Source organism: Nothobranchius furzeri, chromosome 5 (genome assembly GCF_043380555.1).
Source record: "Nothobranchius furzeri strain GRZ-AD chromosome 5, NfurGRZ-RIMD1, whole genome shotgun sequence".
Classification (NCBI taxonomy): Eukaryota; Metazoa; Chordata; class Actinopteri; order Cyprinodontiformes; family Nothobranchiidae; genus Nothobranchius; species Nothobranchius furzeri.
This window is the reverse complement of record NC_091745.1, coordinates 38,878,782-38,893,761: the sequence shown is the minus strand read 5'-3', so window position 1 is coordinate 38,893,761 and position 14,980 is coordinate 38,878,782. Positions and strand designations below refer to the sequence as shown.

The following is a 14,980-nucleotide window of genomic DNA, read 5'->3' as shown; positions in this document are numbered from 1 at the left end:
CACTTGAGACTTGGGGAGAGTGGGACACTTGAGACTTGGGGAGAGTGGGACACTTGAGACTTGGGGAGAGTGGGACACTTGAGACTTGGGGAGAGTGGGACACTTGAGACTTGGGAGACTTGAGACGGGGACATGGAGACGTCCACTTCAGAGCAGGGGCTCGAGACGTCCACTTCAGAGCAGGGGCCCGAGACTGGAGGCGTCAACCTCCGGCCTGGAGGCATTGACGTCTGGACCGGGGGCTCGTGGACGGGCTGGACGGGGGGCTCGTGGACAGGCTGGACGGGGGGCTCGTGGACAGGCTGGACCGGTGCGACCTTCAGAATCACCACTGGAACTAGAGACAGAAGAGACATCAGACCAGAGGCGACGTCGTCAGACGAGCCGACATCAGGGGAGGCGACGTCGTCAGGAGAGCCGACGTCGTCAGGAGAGCCGACGTCAGGAGAGCCGTCATCAGGGGAGGCGACGTCATCAGGGGAGGCGACGTCATCAGGGGAGGCGACGTCATCAGGGGAGGCGACGTCATCAGGGGAGGCGACGTCATCAGGGGAGGCGACATCAGGGGAGGCGACGTCGACGTCGTCAGAGGGGACGTCATCAGAGGCGACGACTTTGGACATGTCGTCATCAGAGGCGACGACTTTGGACATGTCGTCATCAGAGGCGACGACTTTGGACATGTCGTCATCAGAGGCGACGACTTTGGACATGTCGTCATCAGAGGCGACGACTTTGGACATGTCGTCATCAGAGGCGACGACTTTGGACATGTCGTCATCAGAGGCGACGACTTTGGACATGTCGTCATCAGAGGCGACGACTTTGGACATGTCGTCATCAGAGGCGACGACTTTGGACATGTCGTCATCAGGGGCGTCGACTTTGGAACAGGAAGGGGCGTCGACTTCAGAACAGGAAGGGGCGTCGACTTCGGAACAGGAAGGGGCGTCGACTTCGGAACAGGAAGGGCCGTTGACCACCATCGACTTCGGGTCCAGATGGATGGGCTGGACCGGAGCCTCTTGGACAGGCTGGGCCGGGACCGGGACCTCTTGGACCTCATCAGTCAAAGCAGGACGCGATGCGACCCTCGGGACCACCGCTGGAGCAGGACGCGATGCGACCCTCGGGACCACCGCCGGAGCAGGACGCGATGCGACCCTCGGGACCACCGCCGGAGCAGGAGGCGATGCGACCCTCGGGACCACCGCCGGAGCAGGAGGCGATGCGTCCACCGGGACCACCGCCGGAGCAGGAGGCGATGCGTCCACCGGGACCACCGCCGGAGCAGGAGGCGATGCGTCCACCGGGACCACCGCCGGAGCAGGACGGTTGCGGCGTCGTCGGCGTGGTTTCTTTTGGCTCAGCTGAGGTATGGAGAGGACACTGGCAGGAACTGAGGAGGAATGACAGCCCACCGGAGAGTAAGTGGTGGCGCTGTCAGGACCTGGTGAGGGTGTGGCGGTGTAACCCATCTGAGATGCTGAGGTGGCATGAGCGACTAGTGGAGGAGGATCTCGGCCAAAAGTGCGGAGGAGCAATGCAGCAAAGTCCCAAAACGACACCGCCCTAAGATCCTCTATGTCAAAGTGGTCAGCAACCCACTGCAAGGCCTTACCCCTCAACCAAAGCACCATATACGACACCTTGTCGAACTCTGAGGATTTCAAGTCCAAACAACGGGCACAGTTCCGAATGAACTCCACACAAAGGTCTGGATCACCATCGTAATAGATCTCCTGTGTACCTGGAGTTCCCGCTGGGTCCTGTGTTGGTCGGTCCATTCTGTCACGTTTAGGGGCAGGAGGTTAGGACCCAAGATGCAGAACCCAGGATGACAAGAGGCAGGAGTTGAATTGTAAGTGAAAATCCTTTATTTTGAGGAAGAACAAAAATAAATCCAAACGGCAGGGAGCCAAAATCCAAAAATCCAGGGAGTCAAAAGCACAAGAGGGACGAGCAGACTGACAGAACAAATAACGCTGACAAACAACAATGGACCGACAAGAACACAGAGACAAGGAGGGCTTATATAGACAGGGAGGAGCAATTAGGGAAACAGGAAGCAGGTGTGTGGAGTGAGGCTGTAGGGAAGGCAGGTGACAACAATTATCTGGATGGGGAAGAGAACCAGTGGAGGGCAGATAAACCTAACACTATGTAAAACACAAAACTAAACCTAAAGACTAAGGGAAGAACTCACACAAACACATACACATACTGAGACACACAAACTATGAACTGGGGAACAAGAGGCTGTGGCTATAACTTAAGACACACAACAGAGATGCAGACAAAGGACACATGAGGGCGCTAAGAGAACACAAAAGGGAATCCAGAGAGGGATGGAGAAACATTAGGAGACACATGGGGAAAGACGCAGACAAAGGACACATGAGGGCGCCATGAAACACAAAAGGAGAACCTGGAGTGGGAACTGGAGGGCTGGGGAACAAAGGGACACAGAACATGACAAAAAGAGTATAATGCTGACCTTTTTCCCCCTAGTTATTATGTCTATTTTACTTTATTTACTTTTACCATATAGACATATCTCAACCGTTTGGTAGAGGGTAGTAATTAAAAAACTATGAAGTGTGTATTAAAAAAATATATTGATTGTGATCATTATTCACTAGAAGGAATAGAAAATACAAACAAATAATTTTTTCATTAGGTTTTTCTTGGTGGGGCAGTCCTAATGTGGAGCTCTAGGAAATTTCGTTGAATGGACAATCATTTAATGACAATAAAGGATATCTAACTGCTGGGTTAAAAATAACCCAATTTGGGTTGTTTTGTAACCCAGGTGCTGGGTCAAAAAGGGACCGACCCAGTGCTGGGTTATTTTAACCAAGCAGGGTTGGGTTATGAGTTTGACCCAGCTTATTGGGTTATGCTTTCTACCCAATCAATGGGTTAAAATGACCCAACTGTATAGTTAGGACTACCCAAAACTGGGTTAAAAATAAAACCCAACTTCTGGGTTATTAAATTACTAAAGTTTGGGTTAAAATGACCCAATTTTATAGTAAATACATTACAATAAATAAAATACAAATTGAATAATTCAATAAAACAAAATGAACATGTCTCAGTCAAATCTTTATCACAAAATTATGTTAATTTTCAAAATACATAGATAACAAATAAAGTTGCATTTTCTACTTTCTCTAAACATGTATTCATATTCAAACTTGTTTTGTAAATTACTTATTGCATTTTTTTAATGACAAATATTTAACATTTCGTAACTTGTAATGTCTTAAACATGTTAAACAACTTTAATGGAAGAACTGTAGTGAAGTAAATGTCCATCAACACCCAACACTCACCTTAATGAAGGCTGTGAATGATAACTTAAGTAAAAAATAACAGAACTTACAGGTTGGAAGTTAGTGAAGGCCTGCTGAACATCTGCTTGGTCGGAACGCTCTCCTTCAACTTGTATGGTGCAGTTTGGAGAAGCACTGGCAGCAACAACAAAGCCACATCCACCCATTTGTCTGTAAAATTGAAATGTGTTACATTCTTCACATGACTGCAGCATAAAGGCCCTCTGCTGTTAGCGGGGATGCTACCACTGGTATAAAATAGCCAGAAGGCCTAACGTCCCCCAGTAGAGCCTCACTATGTCAGGGAGTGTGGACAGAAGATCACAACATTTTCCAGAGCACGCTTGTGCTGCGGATTCTGTGTTACATTCTATCTAAAATATATATATATATATATATATATATATATATATATATATATATATATATATATATATATATATATCGATGCTAGGAAGCTAAGTAGCCAGCTACCTAATCTAAACTATGAGTCGGTTGTCTTGAACAGACAGGCTAAAAATCAGTTACTTTATCATCTACATGTCCAGTTTTAATGAAATTAATCTTTAAACTCTTTATTAGTAACGTCTTACCTTATTTTAAATCCTTGCTGGTGTGAAGCTCCATTAATGTCCGTATCATCCTCTGGTATAAAATGGTGAAGTGGGCTCACAGACAAGGGGGAGGATCTTACTATTTCCCGCCTTTTTTAACCCAATACACTGGGTCAGAATTTTTAACCCAATGATGTGTTAAATTGACCCAACCTCTAAAAATTCAGCCTTAACCCAGCAGTTGGGTTAGAAAAATAACCCAGCATTTTTAAGAGTATATCTATCTATTAATCACCAAACCAACTAGAATTACATCTCAGAGTGCCACATTAACAGATAACATATTCACAAACAGATCAGATAATATCTTATCAAGAGGGTTGATTGTAAATAACATCAGTGACCATTTACCAATATTTACAATGTATGACTGTAAAAGGGTTAAAATACCAAGGATTCTATAATTAGATATAAGAGAGTCAGATCAGGTGAAGCCATAGAAAAGTGAGAGCAGAATTAACAACTCAAAACTGGAAAGAAGTGTTGAAGAAACTGACACCAACACAGCATATGAAGCATTTCTGCTCTTACGGCCCGCACCTCTGGAACGAGCTGCCGGAGGATCTCAGGTTTTTTAAGAAGCGGGTGGATTACAGCGTTCTTAAAGTAAGCAGGGACCTGACCAGAAACCAGAGAAGCATTAATTATAGAGAGCACGCTGGGACCGATGGACTGAAAAGCATTTTTGAACAAAGATGAGGGTAAGATGTGGAGGGGGCATGCAGAGGTCTTCATAGAGTTAACTAGTTTGGTTAACTCAGGCAAAGAAACAGGAGCAAAGCTATCTAGGATGATGGGCCTGGTTGGAGTCGGGAGAGGCGGCGATAAGGCTGAAGGAGAGATGCTAGATCTAACCTTATTGACTTTGTCCACAAAGAAAGACAGAAAGTTCTCACAGTCTGTAACAGAGTGGATGGAGGCTGTAGGAGAGGCAGGAGAGACGATGCTGCTGATGGTGTTAAACAGCACCTTGGGGTTCCCTTTGCTCTGGGGCATCAGGTTGGAGAAATAGGAAACCCTTGCATCTCTGACTGCAGAGTTAAAGGATGTCAGAAGATCCTTTAGGTGCAGCAGATGGACATGGAGATGGGTTTTCTTCCACAAGCGCTGAGTTTTTCTGTATTGGCGCTTCAGGCTGCGAAGGCTGTCATTAAACCAGGGAGTAGGGTTCACTGCAGGAACTGATCTGGTTCTGACAGGACAGATGTTGTCCAGAATGGAGAGGCAGTGCTTGTTAAACTGAGAAGTTAAGGAATCTAAACTAGGAACTAAAGTCATGCTGTTTGGAAAACTGAAAATAAACACACATATGGCAATAACTATAATGATATCATTATAGAAAGAGTGTGTGAAAATTAATTTCTGGGTGTAATCCTTGATCACAAACTCTGCTAGAAACCGCACATAAAACATGTTAAAGGAAAGGTATGTATTGGGGTGCAGGGAAAAGCAAGGCATTCTGTGAATCAAAAGACATTGTATATCCTCTACTGTACACTGATAGTACCATACCTAACTTACTGTGTTGAAGTGTGGGGAAACACCTATAAAACCACCCTATATTCACTATGTATGTTACAGAAATGAGCCATGCGGTTGGTTAGACATGTTGGATACCATGAACATATCAATAGCTTGTTTGTAAAATCGCAAATCTTAAAGTTGAAAGACTTGATAGAATTTAGGACTGCATTATTTCTGTATAGAGCCAATAAAAAAACCACTGCATTTATGTATAGAGCCAATAAAAAAACCACTGCATTTATGTATAGAGCCAATAAAAAAACCACTGCATTTATGTATAGAGCCAATAAAAAAACCACTGCATTTATGTATAGAGCCAATAAAAAAACACTGTCTGATAATATTCAATCAATCAATCAAAGATACTTTATTAATCCCAGAGGGAAATTAGAGCTGCAAAGGCTGTTTGCAGAGAGACCAGGGGGGTTTCATTTGAGAAGGGAATTAAATATGAAACATGATTATGCTCGAACAAAATTGAAAAGTGTGTGTGTATTTCAATCTGTGGAGTTATTGGAACAGTCTTGAAGAAAAAAATCAAACACAGTTTAAATATAGTGCAATTTATAAAAGCACACGAAGAACTGATTTTGTCCAGATACAGAAAATGGGATCAATTATTTTTACATGTACTGTAGTGATATTATACATTAATGTTGTTATATTCTGATGTTGATACTTTTGTGTTGTTGTATCGTGATGTTGTACTCAGATGATGTTGTACTCTGATAATCCCAATTTTTAAGTGAGCATAAATTATTTTAGGGATAGGTAAGCTATGCTTCTTCCTATTCCTTTTTGAACAATTTCAGTTTGTCATACTTTGATATAAGTTGGAAAGTCTTATATGGTAAGGCTATTTTATTATTATTATTATTATTTCTTTTTAACAAACCATTTGTTTTCTTTCTTTTTTTTCTTTGTGAATTTAACATTGTTTGACCTGTTCGAAAAAAAATAATTAAAATAAAGAGCCAATAAAATCTCACCTGTGTTCAAGGACCAGATGTGATCAGTTTTGTGTTTGACATGTGGTAATAGTGTCAGCAGGGTCCGAAATGACATTTTTTTACTCACGGGCCAAGTTGGCTGGTAGATGATGAAAATCTACCGGCCAAGAATATTTTTTACCGGCCAAAATTCTAAATGATTTAGATCTACCTAAAGCATGTTATTCTATATTATGCTGATTCCAAACAGAGTGACAAAATAATTAAAACATCAATTAATAAGGAAAACAACTCTTTTGTCATTTTTACTATTTATTTATTTATTTATTTTTAGAGATGTTTTTATGAACTCTTTCACTGAAATCTAGTCAGACTCCTTGTTTTCTCTGTCCATGAAGTCTGGCCTCCTGCTTCTGACACCGTCTTTGTGCCAAAGCATTACAGCCTCATTTGGGTCCTAGTCCTCGATCTCTGGAGAACACAGCTGCACCATGAGAATATCTGAAAGTGTGTCAGGGCTGGGGTTGTCACGGTAACCGGTGTAGCGGTAAACCCCGGTAAAATTGTTGACAATAATAATAACCGTCTTGTTTTAAAAAAAACTATATTATCTCAGTGGATTACCATGGCTGTGGTGTAGGCGCGGTGACCCTTACCAGCCACCGTATCATCTGCTGAAGTTGCCGGCGGCACATGCGCACTTTGTTGTTTAGTACCAAAACTTTCTTTAAGCTAAAGCTGAAATAATGGCCAAAGGAGGAGACGGCAGCACTCGGGACATTTATTATCCCTCAAAGATGACAAAGAAGGAAGTACGGGCATTTTTTGGATATTTGAAGAATGCTGAAGGACAGTTGATAGAAGACGGCTATCCTGTTTGCAGCATGAGCAGAAAAAGTGTCTGTGAAAGGCAGCAACTCTTCAAATCTCATGACACATCTGCGTGGCCATCATAATGTAGCCATTGTCTCACGACTCCGCCATCTCCGGTTCGCCACTTTTCACAAAATCTTCTGGTTGCCACTGGTCCTGGTGGTTTTTCTCCCAGTTCGACGAGTTTTCTTTTGGAAGGCTGGCTGACTCCAGTTAAAAACCGCCACATTTGACCGCTAGTTTTAACACGAAGCTAACTGCTAACTTGATAAACTGAATGGGATAGGTGGAAATGACGTTGGATGCGGCGCTCACGTTTCTGTACGTTGCATGCAGGCGGGAGGAGTATCAGAAATCCGTGGAAGATGACTGATAAACATAACTAATTTGGTGCAAACATTTACTCGCTATGTGGCAGGTAGAGCTCAAAAATTTACTCGCCAAATGGAGCAATTTGCTCGCATTTGGCAAGTGGCGAGTGTTAATTTCGGACCCTGAGTGTCAGACAGCAAGGTTGTTTGTTTGGAGCTGCTGGCGGTTCATTATGCCAGCCTGCTATATGACAGCACACCTCCCGCACCTATTTTAATATTCAGCCTGCACAAACAACTCTGAGTGACTGATTATAATCAGAATCATCAAAAAACATTTTTTTAATGAAGTTGACCTTTAAATAGTAAGATAAAGAAGAAATACACTCTTGGAATTGGAGAAGTTTAAAGAATGCAACGATTTGCATTCATCATTATCCTGCTCAAATTAGCTGTTAGCTTGTTGAACTAGCCGCTAGCTCATTATCTGTCAAAGCTAAACTCAGTTTCTCCAAACTGAGGTCAATCAAAGCACAATTTATCTGTAACAGATTGATAAAAAAAATTTATAAACATTTCATAAATCACTAAAATTTGAACACCCACTTAAAATTCTCATTGAAACTCTAAGTAATTGTAACAAAACCAAAGAAAACTCAGTAAGATGCCTTAAAAATCGGTTTCTGCACTTTTACACAGTTTGCAGAGTAAATTTAAATCTGTAACACAAAACTATTTAGAATCTATTATAAAATGCAGAACTATATTTTAAAAATGGATGATGACTGACAGGAAACGTCGCCCTAGGCTGAAGGTAAAAGGTGAAACGAGGCACCAGGACAAAAAACTCAGAAAAAAAAAATCAGATATAAAATACCAGTCAACATTAAATTTTTTCAGTCTGTAAAAATATTATTTTTATAAAGATTCTGTGAGAATGTCTCCTCCTCCCGGTCAAACCAAACACATCGACTCACTTTGACACACCTGACGTGTATTCCATGACACACAAATCTCTTAAAGAGCAGCATTGTCCTGCTGTCTCCACATGCAATGGGGTAACCAGTCTGTCTCCTCTCCATCAGCTTCACACCCCTCTAAACACCAGAAAACATGAAGACAACCTGCTGCTGTGACCATGCAGGATGCTTTTTGATCTTCGACCCAGATCTCACCCAGGATTCTCATGTCAGTTCTCTTGTTCTCTTGTTGTCTCTGTCCTGCTCTGAACTTGAGATTGTTATCCACACCTTCATCTCCTCACGCTTACTGCAACTCGTTTCTCACGTGTCTGAGCAAAACTTCCCAGAACCATATGCAGGTGGTTCAGAATGACTGTGCTCGGCTTCTGACCAACTCATCAAAGTACACCCACATCCCCCCCCCCAGCTTCACTGGCTGGTTAACTTCAGGGTTCATTTCAACATCCTGGTTCTGGTCTTTAGGGCCTTACATGAACGATCACCATCATACATTGGTGATCACCTGTTGAAGCTGGCTTTGGTGTGGCCTTTATCACCTCCCCCTCCTTGTTCTGCTCTTTCTACCAATCCCGCCTTTCCTGGGATCCACTGATTTGCCTTTTTCCTATTCATTTTCTCTCTCCCTTGCCTTGCATTTTAAAATCACAATTCTTATTTTTTCTTGTCATTTTAACCATATTTTTTAATAATTTTTTGAAGATTTTTTGCATTTAGGATTTTTTGCTCTTGTGAAGCGCCATGTGATTTTATCTTGAGAGGCACTATGTAAAAGATAATTTTCTTTCTTTCTTTTTTGCAAGATGAATGGCAATGAAACCTTAATAAATAACAAAAAACACTTGATAAATATCTGAAAAACATTTTAAAGAAAAATAATTTTAGAAAGTGTAGTATTCTAAAGTATTATAAAGTATTCTTATAAAATTAAAAAAAAATTAATAGATGTCTTCACCTTGTTCTGCATGTCATCATTTAACCTGTAGAGGGCGACAGACACTCATAAAATGATCCATAGTTCGTTGTGCTTGATGTCTACTTTGAGGAGGTGGAAATGAAAAAATGTTTAAAGCTGAACTAAAAACAGACAAAGAAAAAACATCCAGATGAACTGAACTCACAAGGTAACCTGTCAACAAACCTCTAACCAGGACTGAATAGCTTTACATCTAAGGTCCTGCAGGCAGAAAAGAAAAAAGGTTGTCTGTGATCTAAATTAAATCATCATTATTTTTGCTCACAAACTCTGATGAAATCTATGTGCATCATTTCAAAGCAGATTCCTAAAATAAACTAAAATAACAAAAAAAAATGCTATCAATGGCAAATAATTTTTATTCACCCACTGTCTTTCATACCAGAGTTTATTCTAAAATCAGTATTGACTGACTGATGAACCGTTCTGATCAAGTCTTGAAAAATGTCAACATTTAATGTAAAATCTGCTAGAATTTAAGAGTAGGAATGACTCTCAGCCACAATCACTTTGATTTTCAGCTCAACACCTGCAGTGTGGCAGATTGTGTTGTAGATGGGACAATAGTCCACGCTGTTGTACACACACACACGCACACGCACGCATGTTATTATCAGGAGAGGGAGAATGCTTAAGTAGTTAGCAGCAGTGTTCAAGCCGATGGCCCCCTCCATGAGGGCACCACAGCAGTCCAACTTCTGTATAGAATCTGCTATGAGATGCAGAAACACCAGAGGTTGCTTCAGGTGGTCTGAACCAGTGAGGCCTTAGCCTGGCCTGCCAGAGCCCTCCTCTGTTTAATTCTGCACAGAGAAAGGGTCTGGGAACTCTCCTATTCAAATAACCCCACCCCCTGAGAATTCTAACCAAGCCAATCAGCGCTGAGCAGCGTACGTCACACACCACAACGCTGAGTTTCTCATAAACATGGCGACTGAAGCGGAGTTCGCTGTGGCTCTTTCCTTTGTTCTAAATACGTCTTTAAAACAACAACAATCCCCATCATGGGGGAGGGGGATGACCCAACCTTACCTGGATATCCCATGTCTTATACAGTCTTACTAAATAATATGTTGGGTTAAGTAAATTGCTTTAAGAGCTATTTATATTATTAACACCACTTGTGACAAATAAGCTGTAATACTCTGTTTAAATATAGAATATCACTGCTTGGTCTTATTTTAATCAGAAGATTCCAGGATTCTTTTATTCATTAAGGGATTGTACACACTTTGTTTAATTCAAGAAACAGTCAGGTTTATAAAAATAAGAATTTATTTCTGTGGAGCTCTGCGATGCTGCTGCTTTGACCCCTGGCAAGATGGGCTGGTGTCTCCATGACCTGGGTGGCATTTTGGCAACAGAGGTGCCTGTTGGGGCCAGTGCGGGAGCTGGCTAGGCCAACCAGCCATTCCTCCCCATCCCCACACATTTTTCTCCTCCTGCTCCCTCACATCATCACACAAACAAGCACATAGGACTTTGGGGGGTGGACAAGTCAGGGGGTGCGGGTAAGCAACCCATTTCCACATTCCTGTGACAACCTGACACCCCCCCCTCCCCAATTTTATTTGCCCATCAAACACTTCCACCAACGACATTCCACACAAACACACACTTAGGGCCTTGGGAGTGAGCACCAGGGCTGTTGCTAGCTATTTTGGTGCCCTAAGCACAAAGGCTTCGTGGTGCCCCCCCCCCCCACACACACACACACACACATACAGAAAAAAACAACACAATAACACAGTATGTGCAAGCGCTTCACCTTAAATTTTCTTTAATTCTCTTGTATGCACAAACTGCTTATTATTTTCCAAAAAGTAGGATTGATATTTTGTGTGTGTGTGTGTGTGTGTGTGTGTGTGTCTGTGGGGGGGGGGGGGGGGGGGGGGGGGGTAATTTTGCCTTGGCCCCCAAAATGTCTTGAAACGGCCCTGGGTGTGTGACTGAGTTTTGAAGGTGATCTGAATTGTATCAGATGTATAAATATTGCATGTGTGTAACTTATTGTTTTTTACTGGTAAAAACGTGTAGTGGAGATAAATCTACCTACATTTTACTTTTCAACACTTTGTTTTGTTTTCTTGTTTTTATTTAACTATTTCCTGTCCTGTCTCTCATCTTCCTGCATCTCCTCTTAATTCTCCAGAAAATCTGTTGCCTGGATTCTTTCTTTTTCACCTCATCAGTTACTTCTGAGCAGATCAAAGGGATCTCCTGACCACAAAGCGGAGTGCGCGATTTGATGCTGCGTCAGTGAGGTGAAATCACCGCAGTGCAGGTGATGAGCTCCGCAGTGGCAGAGCGCCAGGCACAAATAAGACAGAAAGTAGAGCACATGTGCGGACATGAACGATCGTGTGCTAATTATAGTTTTTTTGTTTGCGCCACTTTGAGAATGGACCGTGCGCTGGACGCAGCTGCCTGGATCGCTGCGCAACAACGCAGCGCTGTGCCGCTCTCTGTGCTCTCTGCTCAAAAGAGTCCATAAATGATGTAATAATATAGGTAGAAAACTTTTTCCGGCTCCCCGGATGTGTAGGATATCCAGCTCCGATCCCTGCTCCTGGATGAAAAACCGGACATTTTCATCAATACAAGAACCCCCTGTCCGGACGTCCAGGACAGAGAGTGAAAAGTGGACACGGTCCATCTCCTTTCCTTTTTGTATTGTTTTCTCTCTGTAAACATGCTGTTAACTTGCTTTGCACATCTTCTAATTGAAATCTGTCTTTATCATATATATATTATTTTCATAAGCTTGCATTTGGTGCCCCTTCCCCGGCGTGGTGCCCTATGCGCTGTGCGTGGTGTGCGTGTGCGGAGCGCCGGCGCTGAGCACATTCAACTGCATTTGGCAGGGGGAGTTTTCAGCCTCATCCCAAGTGCCGGTGCCCACTTCCGATTTTAATCTGCACTTAGACACTGAGGGCTGTGGGGGGAAGAGTGGTGGTGTGGTGGCATCAGCTGGCATAGGCCAGACGATGCCTTCACTGCCTGCTCACCACAGCCACGAATACACCTCCTCAACACTGTATTGGAGCAGGCAGAGGGTGACTAGGGTTCTTAGCACACCTCTGTTGTCATTTGGCTTCCCAGGGCTGGAGGCTAGGAGGGGTATCTGGCCGTCTGGTTGGGGTCTGGGTGGTGGGTCGCCTCCCCCAGCAGAAAGGGTCGAACTCTGGGAACCGGTGATGATTGTACCCTTTGTGCAGCAGTACCGGGACCAGAGTGAATAGGGTGTGTTTGGGGAGCATGAGTGGGTGTCTGGCGTGCATTTTTGTGAGTGGTTGGTTGTGTGTGCATGTGTGAGCATGAGGAAGGGAGTGTGTGACTGTGTTTGTGTGTGACTGTATATGTCAGGTGGGGCCTTTGACTCCTCCCATATCCTGGGACTTTTTTGCTGCTATACATCTTCGCCTCCCCTCCCCCATCATACTTGGTGTGGAGTGTGGTGCCTCAGTCTGCCTGAGTGTTCGCGGCTCCTGGGTCAGGGGGTTTACGATTCTTAAGCCCCCTTCAGACAGGCCATGAAAATGGAAATGTTCCGGAATCTGTCCGTAAGACTTTTCTGTCTGAATACAAACGTCCGGATAACGTGTTCCGGAATGTATCCGGACAAAGCCCCTAGTAACAAGTCCGGACTTGTTACGAACAGGGTGACTGCTTCAGACTGGTGAGGTAAAGTTCCGGACAAGAGGGAGGGGGAGGAGGAGGGGACCGGGGGACGCTGTGCGCACCTAGATAGCCCGCTGCTGTAGAATGCGGCGAACCACGGCAGCTCGCCTCCTATGGTACCGCCTAGACGCGCGACGGAGCGCTTCACACCGCTTCAGTGATTCCTTGAACCATTGAGCTTCATCATCCAGGTCTCTTATGCGTCTTCGTGTGCGCAGAATTATGCTTAAGCGCCTCGTGATTTTTATCTTGAGAGGCGCTATAGAAATGATATTTTCTTCTTCTTCTTCTTAACATAAGTCCGATTCCCACCCCACCCCACCCCCCGCCGCCGTCAGACATCTGGAACTTTTCCCTGCTGTGTGAACGCAGCCGAAAGGACAAGTTCCGGTACAAAAGTGGTGTGTCTGAAAACACAGTTCCGGTTAAAAACCGGATTGAATTGTCCGCAAATGTTCCAGAATGTCTGTCTGAAAAGGGCTTTAGTGTCTGCCTGATTAATCCCGGTGGCTGCCTGGTGGGATCTGGGTCCCTGGGCTCTGTTGGGTCCCCGGCGGGGGTAGTCGCCCCTGGGTCTTGGGTCGCTGGGTTCCGGGCTCGGACGGCTTGGGGCGGGCCTGTGGGCTTGCAGTTGATATCCCCCGGGACTCTGCAGGCTGCTGGTTGTGGCCCCCCGGGGCAATCCTCTGTGCCTCTCGAGGGGAGCAGGGGCTTTTCTGGTCGCAGTCTCCCTGGGGTCCCTGCGCTCTGGGACAGCTCCTGGATCTCTGAGACTTGGAGTTCCTTCCATCTCCTACGCATCTTTGGGGGGCAGATCTGTGGTCCCTCACCTCACACTCTCTATTGGACGCTCCTATAGAGAAACCTTACATAAACAAGCGTATACACACACAGGTGCTCACATGGTGCTCTCATAAGTATGTACTTGGGCAGGTTCAACACATGTCAGCTGTGGTTGGCACTTAATGCACTGTGATTTATTATCGTGATTGTTCATTAAAACAATGTTTTTAAATTTTCTCATCAGGTTAACGCAGTGATAGTTTGCTCCTGTTGTATTGTTGTGTCCCTTTTCTTTTTTCTCTCCTGCTGCAGGTCTAGAAGCAGACTCTTGTTCATCATTGATTGTTTGTTTTGTGGAGCTTGTAGAAATAAACCGTCAATATTTGCTCCTGGGGACCTGCAGGAGGACGTGCACATAAATCACCCAGCATGCACCTGTCCAGAGCCCCAGCCACAGAGTCCTGTGTCATCGCGTTTAAGATCACGCTGCTGCGGAGGCTTCGCTTCATCTCTGAATCAACGTGCCAGGGGGCACTGAGAGCTGCAGTGCTCCTGTTGAAGGGGACGGAGGAGGAAAATTACTTTTCCTTCACTTCCCATTGTGTTCCCGCTGCAGCCTGTTTACATGCACTTTACTGCTGTAGCGATAAAACCCACCAAGTGTTGGCCTCACCTAGTTTTAAGGTCCGACTTTAAACTTCCCTGTTGGCATTTCTTATGTAGGTTAATCCTGTATGGAAGTTATGATGGAACATTTTATGTTCTAGTAAGCATAACTGCTAATGGCAATTTAATATTTGCCGTACATCCTGCAGTGAAAATGAGTTTGGATGCATAATTGGCTCAGCCAGTTGTGATGCCCTTTCTGGAGACAAATATGGCCTGTCCCCCAAAACAATGGGAGTCTTGCGTCATGTCCTCTGTCACACGGTGGCCAGTGTGGCTGGGAG

General features: G+C 44.4%; 1 pseudogene; it reads right to left on the bottom strand.

The window, feature by feature from the left end:
- Nucleotides 1-9,205, bottom strand: part of LOC139070185 (glucocorticoid modulatory element-binding protein 1-like) — a 214,411-nt pseudogene extending 205,206 nt beyond the window's left edge.
- Between the last annotated feature and the right edge of the window lie 5,775 nt (nucleotides 9,206-14,980).